This window comes from Emys orbicularis, chromosome 13 (genome assembly GCF_028017835.1).
Source record: "Emys orbicularis isolate rEmyOrb1 chromosome 13, rEmyOrb1.hap1, whole genome shotgun sequence".
Taxonomy (NCBI): domain Eukaryota; kingdom Metazoa; phylum Chordata; order Testudines; family Emydidae; genus Emys; species Emys orbicularis.
Genome location: NC_088695.1, coordinates 8,727,100 through 8,740,549, shown reverse-complemented (window position 1 = coordinate 8,740,549; position 13,450 = coordinate 8,727,100).

Genomic DNA, 13,450 nt, shown 5'->3' with positions numbered 1-13,450 from the left:
GCAGCCGTCCTTGTCCTGGATCACAGAGCCACGCAGCAGGGGATCTGTAACCCTCCTCCCCCTGCCATAAAGTCACATAGCCCCCACATACACGCAGTCCCGCTCAGGAGGGCTGGCAGGCTCCGTTGAAACAACCAGTCCGCCACTGCGAATCCTGTCATTCCTGGAGTTTAGAAGGATCATTTGCATCAGTACACTACACCCGCTCCCCACCACAGTCTGCGTCCCAGGTTTAAAACATTCCCGCGAAAACAGTAATCAAGACAACGGTGTTCATTAACAAAATAAAACTGATTTTATTTTTTTGGAAGGGGGTGGAGGTGGGTTTGTAACTGGAGAGGATAGTCAACATTAACTGGGTAAAGAAACGGGGGCAGGTTCAGCTTCTCTGTACAGAAACTTAAAGTCACTGGTTACCCTGCTCACTGTGGAACCTAGCTTTCAAAGCCTCCCGGATGCACAGCGCGTCCCGCTGGGCTCTTCTAATCGCCCGGCTGTCTGGCTGGGCGTAATCAGATGCCAGGCTATTTGCCTCAACCTCCCACCCCGCCATAAAGGTCTCCCCCTTGCTCTCACAGAGATTGTGGAGCACACAGCAAGCTGCTATAACAATGGGGATATTGGTTTCGCTGAGATCACAGCGAGTCAGTAAGCTTCTCCATCTCCCCTTGAGACGGCCAAAAGCACACTCCACCACCATTCTGCACTTGCTCAGCCGGTAGTTGAACAGTTCTTTTTCAGTGTCCAGGGCGCCAGTATAGGGCTTCATGAGCCAGGGGATTAGCGGGTAGGCTGGGTCCCCAAGGATCACTGTAGGCATCTCCACATCCCCAAGACTTATTTTGTGGTCCGGGAAGTAAATACCTTCCTGCAGCCGTCTAAACAGACCAGAGTTCCTGAAGACGCGAGCGTCATGAACCTTGCCCGGCCATCCGACGTTGATGTTTGTAAAACGTCCCCGATGGTCCACCAGTGCTTGCAGCACCATTGAAAAGTAGCCCTTTCTGTTAATGTACTGGCTGGCCTGGTGCTCCGGTCCCAGGATAGGGATGTGAGTTCCATCTATAGCCCCACCGCAGTTTGGGAATCCCATCGCGGCGAAGCCATCTATGATGACCTCCACGCTTCCTAGGGTCACTACCTTTGAGAGCAGTACCTTAACGATTGCGTTGGCTACTTGCATCACAACAACCCCCACGGTAGATTTGCCCACGCCAAAGTGGTTCGCGACAGACCGGTAGCTGTCCGGTGTTGCAAGCTTCCAGAGGGCTATGGCCACTCGCTTCTGGACAGTCAGGGCTGCTCGCATCCGGGTGTCATTGCGCTTCAGGGCAGGGGACAGCAACTCACAAAGTTCAAGGAAAGTCCCCTTCCGCATGCGAAAGTTTTGCAGCCACTGGGATTCGTCCCAGACCTGCAGCACTATGCGGTCCCACCAGTCCGTGCTTGTTTCCCGTGCCCAGAATCGCCGTTCCACAACATCCACATGACCCATTGTCACCGTGATGTCCTCGGCGCTGGGTCCCGTGCTTTCTGACAGGCCTGTGCTACTCTCAGACTTCAGGCCCTCACCGCGGTGCCGTAGCCTCCTCGCCTGGTTTATCTGCATCTGCCTCTGGTAAAGGTGGATGATAACCTGCGAGGCGTTGACAACGGCCACAACTGCAGCGATGGTCGCAGCGGGATCCATGCTCGCAGCGCTGTGGCGTCCGCGCTGGCACTGACCGGAAAATTGCGCAAACTGATTTCCCGCCGGCGCTTTCAGGGAGGGAGGGCGGGAGTGACGGACGGATGACGACAGTTACCCAAAAGCACCCTCGACACATTTTTTTACCCAGAAGGCGTTGGCGGCTCGACCCAGAATTCCAATGGGCAGCGGGGACTGCGGGAACTGTGGGATAGCTGCCCACAGTGCACCGCTTCCAATGCCGACGCTTTCCCCGTTAGTGTGGACTCACAAAGTCGAATTACTGTCCTTAGTGTGGACACACACATTCGACTTTGCAATATCGATTCTACATTTTCGATTTAAGAGAAATCGAACTACCCTTGTAGTGTAGACATACCCTCAGAATCCTCTAGCAAATTCAGACATGTCAAGCTGTACCACATTCATGTTCACCACATTAATTAATAAGAAGCGCAGTAATTCATAATAATTCAGCACCGCCCCAACACCCCGGACAGTGAATCTCCTTGTTTCCCCCCGCCCCCGTCTCAGCGCGAGGGAGCCGTGCTTCTGCTTCAATGGTTGTCAGTTCCCTGTCACCCCCGGCCTTTTACCTCCCCACATGAACTCATCAGGGCTCTGCCAGTCCTTACTTTGCCTTACAGATTAACACTAGGCGCAACCTCGTCTCCAGCCCCTGACGTGTCCTTCTGTAGTGTCCAACCCCTCTCCACTGGACACTCAGAAATTCCCAGGTAAGCCGTCGGGACAACACCAGCTTGTTTGATTCAACTGAGGATCAGCGCCAATAGAACATCACAGCATGGAGATATATATTTTAGTGAAAACAAACAAGAGTTTATTAGTTCAGATTGAAGAGATAGTGAGCGAAGCAATAAGACTAACAGTTACACACCAAACACCAGGTGTAACAGGATTCAGATAGGCTGAGATTAACTTTTACAGGTAAAATCCATGGTTAAAGCATTCTCCCAGGGTCACCAGCCATCATTGATGAAATCCCCCTTTTCATGAATGCAAAGTGTGCTCTCCTTTTGACTTCCTGAAGGATTGCAGGGTGCTGTTCTTGTCCCCCAGTTGTAGTCCAGTAAACTGCTGAAGTGCCCCGCCCCCTACCATTGTGTGTTCTCCAGTGTGCTCTCTCTGTTAGTCCTATATGCCAGTGGCTCTCAGCCTTTCCCCACCACTGCGCCCCTCTCAGGAGTCTGATCTGTCTTGCCTCCTTGGCTCACTTAAAAATGACTTACTTCCAAAATCCAACAAAAAAGTACAAAAGTGTCACAGCCACTAGTACTGAAAAATTGCTGCCTTTCTCTTTCTTACCATATAATTTTAACAAAGAAATCAATTGGAACTAGGGATTTCAAATGATTTAAAAAATTAATCCTGATTAATCACATGATTATTTGAACTGCTAAACAATAATAGAATACCATTTCTCTAAATATTTTTGGATGTTGTCTCCATTTTGAAATATATTATTTCAATTACAACACAGAATACAAAGTGTACAGTGCTCACTTTATTTTTTATTACAAGTATTTGCACTGTAAACCCCCCCCCAAAAGAAATAGTATTTTTCAATTCCCCTATTACAAGTACTGTAGCCCAATCCCTTTATCATGAAAGTTGAAATTCCAATTGTAGAATTATGTAAAAAATACCTGAATTGAAAAATAAAACAATGTAAAATTTCAGAGCCTGTAAGTCCACTCAGTGCTATTTCTTCTTCTGCCAATCGCTCAGACAAACAAGTTTGTTTTCATTTGCAGGAGATAATGCTGCAAGTGAGAAGAGGCAATCTTATGACACTGTTGCAGCCGGAGTCAAAAGATATTTACATGCCAGATGCGCTAAGGATTCCTCTGTCCCTTCATGCTTCAACCACCATTGCTTAGCCTCCCTTCCCCCGGCCTGCTATACCTGCTGCCCATGCTCAGACCAGAGCTGATCATTCTTCAGCTTTTTAGCCTTTTCTAGGGCCTTTGAGAAAAAAATTTCACGTGCCAGTAGGGTTGCCAACTCTCCTGGATCAGACACCATTTGTGGCAATGGTGCCTAGTCCGGGAGAGTTGGAAATCTTATCTATCAGGGAAATCCTCTCTGGCTGGCATTTCCCATTTGCCTGCCTCCTGCCGTAGGAGAGTCAATTGGCATTTATTTATTTTTTGAGCTTCTCCCACAGACATAGCTGCTATCGCCCATTGGGGTGGATTAATTAACTCTCCCGCAGGTGCAGTACAGAAAAATGCTCCCTGTATGGATGTGCTACTTATGGTGGACTGAGCATGCTCAGTAACATCTGCTGAAGCCACTGCCCTTACTAAGCATGGGATTGTGCTGACTGCTTTTTACAGGGGTTAAAAAGGGCCAAAGGGGACAAATCAGAGAAGGGGGGACAGCCAGGGTCTGAGCAGGGGGCAAAAATTGACTGGTCGGGGGGGGGGCGGGCAGCTGACAAACACCTGCCAGGAATGGTCTAGATAATACTTAGTTCTGCCATGAGTGCAGGGAACAAGAAAAGAGTGCAGGGGACAAACTGTTATCTGTAGTCATTTGCTACACCAGAGAGCAGATTTTTTTACAATAGCCATTTCTTATAAACCAGTTACAGATCAGCAACTGGTACAGGTAGCACATTCCTACAGGGAAGTTTCCTATCTCCCATTGTGTGCAGAGGAGGGGGGAAGCCAACCCATGCTGCACTGGGGGCTGGGACAGCCACACCTGGGATGGGGCGGGGGGGGGCGGGAAGAAGTGGAGAGCTGAAAGAGGGCTGAAGAGGGGAAGGGTGTGTGTAGATAAGGTTGTATTGAGGGGGGATGAGGGATGGATCAGGGGTAGATGCAGTGGGCAAGGCGGGGTGCTGCAGGACAGATGGGGCAATGCAGGGGAATCAGGGAAGACTTATGGGGTGGATGGGAACAGGGCTACAATAGAGGGAAACTCTAAGTGAGGGGTCACTGCAAAGGAAAGGGGATGTGGGGAGGGGAGGCTGTGAGAGCAAGAGCAGATTGGCTGGGGAAGGGAGGGAAAGAGGGTAGGGGTCGGGGAGAAGAAGAGGGAAAGATACAATGGCAACTCCCCCACCCCATGAGGCAGAAGAGGGGGAGGGGCTGCCCCACCCAGCAGCCAGAGGGGAATTCTTTTACTGGAAATAGGGAAGCTTTGGGGGTTTGCGGAGGATTCTGCCGAAGGGCTCAGAAGCTACAAGGCAGGTGTCCAGACTAGGGATGAAAATAGCATGTAAAAAGTAACTGTTTCAACTATTAAAATTCTACTGGTTACATGTTAAGGAGTTCACAACATGGGGATCTGCCCAGCATCCCAGCTGCCACCATGACTGGTTTAGCCCAGCAAAGCACAGGGGGAGAGGCTGGAATTGCTCTGGGCCCAGTGGAACACTTTTTAGAGTAGGGGTGCGGTGCCCCCCCTTATCCCTGTCTGCGCCCCCCCCACCCCACCCCTTTGAGGTAGGGCCGGGAGCAGGGCTATGGCTCCAGGAGGGAGTCCAGATGCAGAGAGGGGTAAGGGGTGCGAGGCTGGACGTGGAAGTTGATTAAGTCATCCCCGTTGTACTGGCGTTTCCCCCACCCCCCGGGGATGTCCCAGTCCATGGCCTGCACCCCGTGGAACCCTGGGGGAGGGCAGGGATAGAACTAGGTCAGCAGCCAGACATGCTCAAAGATCATGAGTTTGTCCCCCTGCCCCCCGCAATCAGCTTACAGAGATTACTAAATTTGGGGGCTTTTTATTTGTCCTCTGGATTTGCACCTTTCTGGGGACACTGGGAAGAAAGGTCCTGTCACCTAGAGCCTGCGGGCGTGTGGCCACCGCCAGAGCACGTGTCTGACCTGCAGCATCTCTGCAGCACAGCCAGGGCCTGGGCAGGAGGCCTGGGATGTGGAAGGGACAGACTGTGAACTGCCCTGGCATTCCAGAGAAGCTGTTGGTGCTTCCCGCCCCCGACCACAGAGTGGGGGTGAAGTGTTTTCCTTTCGCCTTTCCCATTGTTTCCTGATTTCTTTTATTAGCTGCTGTGTTGTAAATTGCATTTGTTCTAAACTATAGACAATGGGCAGGGAAGAGGTCAGGGAAGCGTCCAGAGCGGAGAAAGTACCCGGAGTGGGGACGCTCTAGCCCGTGTTCTGAGTGGTCACAACCAGGTTGGGGGACGAGCCCCTCAGGAAGCCTGGGCCCAGCCTTGTCGGGGTTATGAGGACTTTGCCAAACAGGAGAGTGGAAGGGGAGCTCTCAAGATGAGGCAGGTGTGACAGCGTACCCCATAAGGCTTTATGGGGGGGTGTTTATAAATGTATGTATGATATAACTGAAATATGTTTGGTGCTGCCTGTGCCATGTAACATATCTCCGTAAAGGTTATGGTCTACTATATCTATTCATCCTTTGTACTTATATACCATTTTCAACTTAAGGTTAAGAATATGGGTTGTATGCTTGCTTGATTTCTAAGTAAGCTTGGTGAGGCATTTGGTCAGCTTCTTTAGGAAGGAATTTGCCAGGTTAAGTACCTGATCGGGAAACACTTGGGGAACAATGCATCTTGGAATGCTCCAATCCACATAAGAAGTCTTCCTGGAGACATGCAAGATACCATGTGGACAATGGCGTCGGCCTGAAAAGACTGAGTCATGCAGGGGCATGTGACTTGCCCAGGTGTCTCCAAAACTCCATCTTGGAGCTGGACTTTGCATAGGAGGGAGGAGGGGGGTCTCTTCCCACAAGAGAGAGCCTATTTAAACCTGGGGGAGACCCCTCCATTTTGTCTTCAGCTGGCTAAAGAAGGAGCCTCTCCACCCCCCCAGGATACTTGAAAGAAACTGAAACAAAGACAGATTACAGGGGTTGTGAGAGATTGCTGGACCCAGGCTAAAGGGAGAGTAGCCTGTAAAAGGGAGCATTCTGGAACTGGTGAGGAACTTATCTGTATTTAGTTTGATTAGGCATAGATTTGCGCATTCTATTTTATTTTGCTTGTGACTTACTTTGTCCCTTTATGCAGGGTAAAACGGATTTATCTGGGTTTAGACCCCATTGGGAGTTGGGCATCTGAGTGCTAAAGACAAGCACACTCCTGTGAGCTGGTTTTGGGTAAACTTGCAGCTTTGGGACAAGTGATTCAGACCCTGAGTCTTTGTTAGAGCAGACTGGAGTGTCTGGCTCAGCAAAACAGGGTGCTGGAGTCCTGAGCTGGCAGGGAAAACAGAAGCAGGGGTAGTCTTTGCACATTAGGTGGCAGCTCCCAAGGGGGTTTCTGTGATCCAACCCGTCACAGCAGGCTCTGGGTGAAGGAAGCGAGGACTCAGATCCTTCTGCTATTTGATTCCACGGGGCGGGGGGGTTAAGTCAGGAAAGTTCCCCCCAGTAGCAGGACCATTTACCTGCTTACCTCTGTGCATGTTTACTGGTTTCCCCTAAAGTTCATTAAGTATTTTAGGGAAACGTGTCAGCGGCCAACAGTGAGAGTTGCTGGCCGCACTCTGAGGCCACCAAAAATTAGTTCGTGAGAACCCCTGGACTAGGTGCTCACGATGGGCCCTTCTGACCTTAAAGTCTGTGAGTCTAGCAGAAGCTGGACACAGAGAGGAGAAGCGCAAGGAGGTCAGTTGATCGCTAGGACCCAGGAGCAGCTGGGAGGCGGCTCTGGGGGGAGCGATCGCTGGGCTCAGGCCCGGCAGCAGGAAGTGACTCGCAGCCGCTGCGGTGACTCTGGCTCCCAGCGAGATCCCCGAGCCCCGGCGGCTGGTGCTGGGAGCCCGGAGCCCTGGCTGCAGCCGGGAGAGGGGAATCTCCAGCAGGGCCCTTCCCGACGCTCCCCAGGAGCCTCTCCCAGGGCAGAGCCCCCAGCCTGGCCAGGCCCTTCCCGGCCCGGCCCCTGCCCCAGGGGGCCCCGCTCGGAGGGACGGTAAGAGAGACCCCCCCCGTCACACCCGGGCTGCAGGGGGAGGGTTTGGCCCCAGGCTGCTCCCAGCGGAGCTGGCTGCGATTCCCGCCCTGGGTCCGGGAAAGCCGCCGCCAGCTCCAGGTGTGTGCGGGGCGGGGGCAGGATCACGTTACCACCCATCCCCCTCGCCCCCATCTGCTGCTTGTTTCCCTGCCCCTGGCCGCGCTGGTGCGGACGGAGCCTGCAGCTTAGGGAGATCTGAGGGGGGCAGACGGTAGGCAGGGGCCAAACTGAATCCAGGGTGGGGGGCCCAGCTGTGGGCCGGGGAAGGAGAGGGGCCTAGGGGCACAATCAGGGCTGGGGGGCAGCACAGGCGCTCGATCTAGGCTGGTGAGGCCCTGCCGCACCCCCTGGCTTGAAGGGGTTTCCATCCTATCCAGGGTTTACAGTTTGGTTCAATGGCTCTCAGTGTCCCCCACTGTACAGAATGTTTCAGCCCCCCTGCCTGGGACTGGGGATAAGAACTGGATACAACTGGTGGGGGGTGAATCTAGGGCTGAGGGAGGCAAGCCCCCACCCCGACTGTAGGGGCAGGACCGCAGCCTCTGAGCACCCCCAACTTCCCCCCACCCGCTGAGCGTGTGGCCCCAGCCTGAACCCCAGGGGCAGCCTAAGGAGAAGCCTGACCCGCTCCTCATAGGGGCCATACACCCCACCTCCGCAGTCAGCTGTGACTCTCAGCCAGCTTGGAAAACAGAAGGTTTATTGGTCGCTAGGAACACAGCATTGAACAGAGCTTGTTAGCACAGAAATCAGGAGCTTTCAGCAAAGTCCATCTGGGGGGGAATCCAGAGTCCCGAGCCCTGGACTCTCCCCGCTGAGTTCCAAACCAGGGGACTGACCCGCTTCCGGCCCCCCATCCTCAGTGATGTCCAGCTGCCCCTCCTCCGTGCTTTCTCTCTTTCCCAGGAAAACAGGTCTCATGGCCTCCCCCTCTCTCGCTGTTCTCCAGCACCTTGGGCTGGCTCCTTGCAGAGGACAGCCTCCGGCCATAGCTTGCCAGGATACAGAATTTTGGCCATTCTCTATGCCCAGGCAGCTATTCTGCAGTCACACCTGCCCTCTAGAGGTTTCTGCAATGATCACACACCTGTATCCCATCAGCTTGATACTTGAGTAACACATGGGGAAACTGAGGCACACACTCATTATTCAGAGACAACATTCAGAACATTCCCACTTCATCACACCCCTCTGAGACCAGCCCAGGGGCATTTTCTCCAGTGTCTGGAACCACTCTGACCATACCAGCGCCTGAGCCTCCAGGTGATGGAGAGACCTGGGGAAAGGGCTGGAGTGGGGCAGGGAAATGACTCTGCACAAAGGGCCCCTTTCAGGGACCAGCTGGGGAGTTTGGCCTACAAGGGGAGGGGCTCCCTGTGTCGGGGAGGGGCTCCTTGTGTCTGAGAGTCCCAGAGCTGCTGCCCTCAGTGACGCAGCTGGGTTGAACCCCCGTTACCAGTGTCAGTGGCTGAGCTGCCTAAGGAGAGCAAAGGCCCAGGACAATTGGGCAGTCGCCTGTTCTCCCAGGGTGGGGGAAGAAGATAAAAAGGGAGAGTGGAGAGACTTGAAAGGCAGCAGGAGCAAGAAGTGTGAAGGGAGGTTCCCAGCTCCCAGCTCTGCCCAGATCCATTCCCTGCACCCCCGGGGCAGTCAGCTCTCCTGGGAACAAGGGGAGGAGCTGAGAGAGGAAAAGCCAGTTGCTCACTCTGCTGAGCACGGTACGACGGATGACTGAGGGAGACGGGGGAGAGCTAGAGGGGTTACAATACACTGTGGGGCAGTGCCCTAAAGTGACTCCTTTGATTCTGTTCTTTTTCCAGCGTTTGGCTCAGAGATGCTGTTCTGGGAAGGTTTAGAAGGGACATGGTGGGTTTAGTTCTAATGGGGGGGTGGGAGCCTGGCCGGGATGGTAATGAACTAACTGGGTTTCTTCCCAGCATGGCAGAGTCCTAGAATCAGAGCGTCTGTCTGCAGGGAGAGAGCCTGGGGGGAATTGGGGGTTGACATGAACTCCAGCCCCTTATGAAACCTGCACAATCTTCCTGCTCCTCTGACAGGCTGAGGAATCACGTCCACGTTTCACTTCAGATCGTCCGGTCTGCCAGGAGACAGGGCAGGGAAATGGCTGTGATGGAGCCATCTCAGGTAGGGGATTTTCAGGGAGCTTTTGGTGGTGGTGGTATTGTAGAGGGGTTAATCACCCGGTGTGGGACGGGGTGTGATAAACCTGCTGGAACATGATCAACCGGGGTCTGATTTTCTGAACAGGCCCATTAGTGGGTGGGGGGAGGGGTGAACATTCCCCCATTTCTGAACCAGGAAACACCCCCCTGGGCAGGGCTGGGAAAACTGACCAGACTCCCAGTGCTGGGGCCTGACCCCACTGGCCAGAGGGTGCTGTGAAATACGAAGGGAAGCTGTTGGGATTCCTGTCCCGTCCCCGGCTCAAAGCTCTGCATCCCCTATCAGCCTGTGGCTGGCAGGTGTGTGGGAAATGAGAAGACCCTGCCCTGCTCTGTGTGCTGGGAGGGACAAGGAGCTCTCACCTTATCCCCACCCCCTGAAGCCTCCTGGCTGCTCTGAGCCAGGTGCTGGGAGGATTCTGCTTCTCTGTCCCTCCTCCCCTGTGACTAGGGGGATTTTGGCTGGGGCAGCAGGTTCTGAGTGGGAATTCTTGTTGTTTCAGATGCCGGTGACCTTCGAGGATGTGGCTGTGTATTTCACCCAGGGGCAGGGGGCTCTGCTGGACCCTTCTCAGAGAGCCCTCTACAGGGACGTCATGCAGGAGAACTACGAGACGGTGACCTCGCTGGGTAAGGGATTCCCGGCCCCTTGGTTATTTGAAGCTGGAGGGATCTGCGTGTCTGACACTGGACACGTTCTTCTCTCATCACTCTCCAGTGAGACCAGGGAGTCAAACCCTAATGCACATACTAAATCATCCCCACCCAACCGCGCTAGCTTGCAAGGTGGAGAAGTCGTGTATTGTCCTGTCTGTGTTGTTTCTTGGTCGCAAACAGAATCCCTCTTCTCCCTTCTCCTTGGGAACAGCTCCAGCCCTGTGGAGGGCTCTGGGTTCTGCAGGTTTAGAAATAAGCAGGGGTTTAACACTAGAGCTGGGTGTGCATCACAGTTCCCCTCAGCTCCCCAGATGTCTTCCTCCCCCAAGGGGGCTCAGTGACCACGTTCCTGTCCTCTTAGATTCCACATTCCCGAGCATAGGGACAGGTTCCGCTCACGGAATGTCCTTTCTGAGAGACGCTCTCAGTCGTCCGCACACCCTGATCTGGTCTGATTTCACTCCCTGCACAAACAACAAGGAGTCTGGTGGCACCTTAAAGACTAACAGATTTATTTGGGCATAAGCTTTCATGGGTAAAAACCTCACTTCTTCAGATGCATAGAGTGAAAGTTACAGATGCAGGCATTATATACTGAAACAGTTTGTCTCTGTCTGAGGGGTTGGAGCAAATTCGGTTGTATCTTAGGACTTTAAAAGTCACTATCATTGAACAAAAAAACTTCAGAAACAGACTTCAAAGAGAAACAGCAGAACTAAAATTCATTTGCAAATTTAACACCATTAATCTGGGCTTGAACAGGGACTGGGAGTGGCTGGCTCATTACAGAAGCAGCTTTTCCTCTCCTGGAATTGACACCTCCTCATCTATTATTGGGAGTGGACTACATCCACCCTGATTGAATTGACCCTGTCAACACTGGTTCTCCACTTGCGAAGTAACTCCCTGCTCTCCGTGTCTCAGTATATAATGAACAAAATGAGCTCAAACTAGCTACGGGAATAAAGGGAAACAAGAAGACTTTTTATCAATACATTAGAAGCAAGAGGAAGACGAAAGACAGGGTAGGCCCACTGCTTAGTGAAGAGGGAGTAACAGGAAACTTGGAAATGGCAGAGATGCTTAATGACTTCTTTGTTTCGGTCTTCACCGAGAAGTCTGAAGGAATGCCTAACATAGTGAATGCTAATGGGAAGGGGGTAGGTTTAGCAGATAAAATAAAAAAAGAACAAGTTAAAAATCACTTAGAAAAGTTAGATGCCTGCAAGTCACCAGGGCCTGATGAAATGCATCCTAGAATGCTCAAGGAGCTAATAGAGGAGGTATCTGAGCCTCTAGCTATTATCTTTGGAAAATCCTGGGAGACGGGAGAGATTCCAGAAGACTGGAAAAGGGCAAATATAGTGCCCATCTATAAAAAGGGAAATAAAAACAACCCAGGAAACTACAGACCAGTTAGTTTAACTTCTGTGCCAGGGAAGATAATGGAGCAAGTAATTAAGGAAATCATCTGCAAACACTTGGAAGGTGGTAAGGTGATAGGGAACAGCCAGCATGGATTTGTAAAGAACAAATCATGTCAAACCAATCTGATAGCTTTCTTCGATAGGATAACGAGTCTTGTGGATAAGGGAGAAGCTGTGGATGTGGTATACCTAGACTTTAGTAAGGCATTTGATATGGTCTCGCATGATATTCTTATCGAGAAACTAGGCAAATACAATTTAGATGGGGCTACTATAAGGTGGGTGCATAACTGGCTGGATAACCGTACTCAGAGAGTTGTTATTAATGGTTCCCAATTCTGCTGGAAAGGCATAACGAGTGGGGTTCCGCAGGGGTCTGTTTTGGGACCGGCTCTGTTCAATATCTTCATTAACGACTTAGATATTGGCATAGAAAGTACGCTTATTAAGTTTGCGGATGATACCAAACTGGGAGGGATTGCAACTGCTTTGGAGGACAGGGTCATAATTCAAAATGATCTGGACAAATTGGAGAAATGGTCTGAGTTAAACAGGATGAAGTTTAACAAAGACAAATGCAAAGTGCTCCACTTAGGAAGAAAAAATCAGTTTCACACATACAGAATGGGAAGAGACTGTCTAGGAAGGAGTACGGCAGAAAGAGATCTAGGGGTTATAGTGGACCACAAGCTAAATATGAGTCAACAGTGTGATGCTGTTCCAGAATCATGTTTGCTTTTTTTGCGATGTATTAGCAGGTGTGTTGTGAGCAAGACATGAGAAGTCATTCTTCCGCTCTACTCTGCTCTGGTTAGGCCTCAGTTGGAGTATTGTGTCCAGTTTTGGGCACCGCATTTCAAGAAAGATGTGGAGAAATTGGAAAGGGTCCAGAGAAGAGCAACAAGAATGATTAAAGGCTGAAAGAACTGGGTTTGTTTAGTTTGGAAAAGAGAAGACTGAGAGGGGACATGATAGCAGTTTTCAGGTTTCTAAAAGGGTGTCATAAGGAGGAGGGAGAAAACTTGTTCACCTTAGCCTCTAAGGATAGAACAAGAAGCAATGGGCTTAAACTGCAGCAAGGGAGGTCTAGGTTGGACATTAGGAAAAAGTTCCTAACTGTCAGGGTGGTTAAACACTGGAATAAATTGCCTAGGGAGGTTATGGAATCTCCATCTCTGGAGATATTCAAGAGTAGGTTAGATAAATGTCTATCATGGATGGTCTAGACAGTATTTGGTCCTGCCATGCGGGCAGGGGACTGGACTCGATGACCTCTCGAGGTCCCTTCCAGTCCTAGAATCTATGAATCTATAATGCCTGCATCTGTAACTTTCACTCTATGCATCTGAAGAAGTGAGGTTTTTCCCCACGAAAGCTTATGCCCAAATAAATCTGTTAGTCTTTAAGGTGCCACCAGACTCCTTGTTGTTTTTGTACATACAGACTAACACGGCTATCCCCTGATACTTGACTCCCTGCACAGGATTCCCCATTCCCAAACCTGACCTGATCACTCATCTGGAAC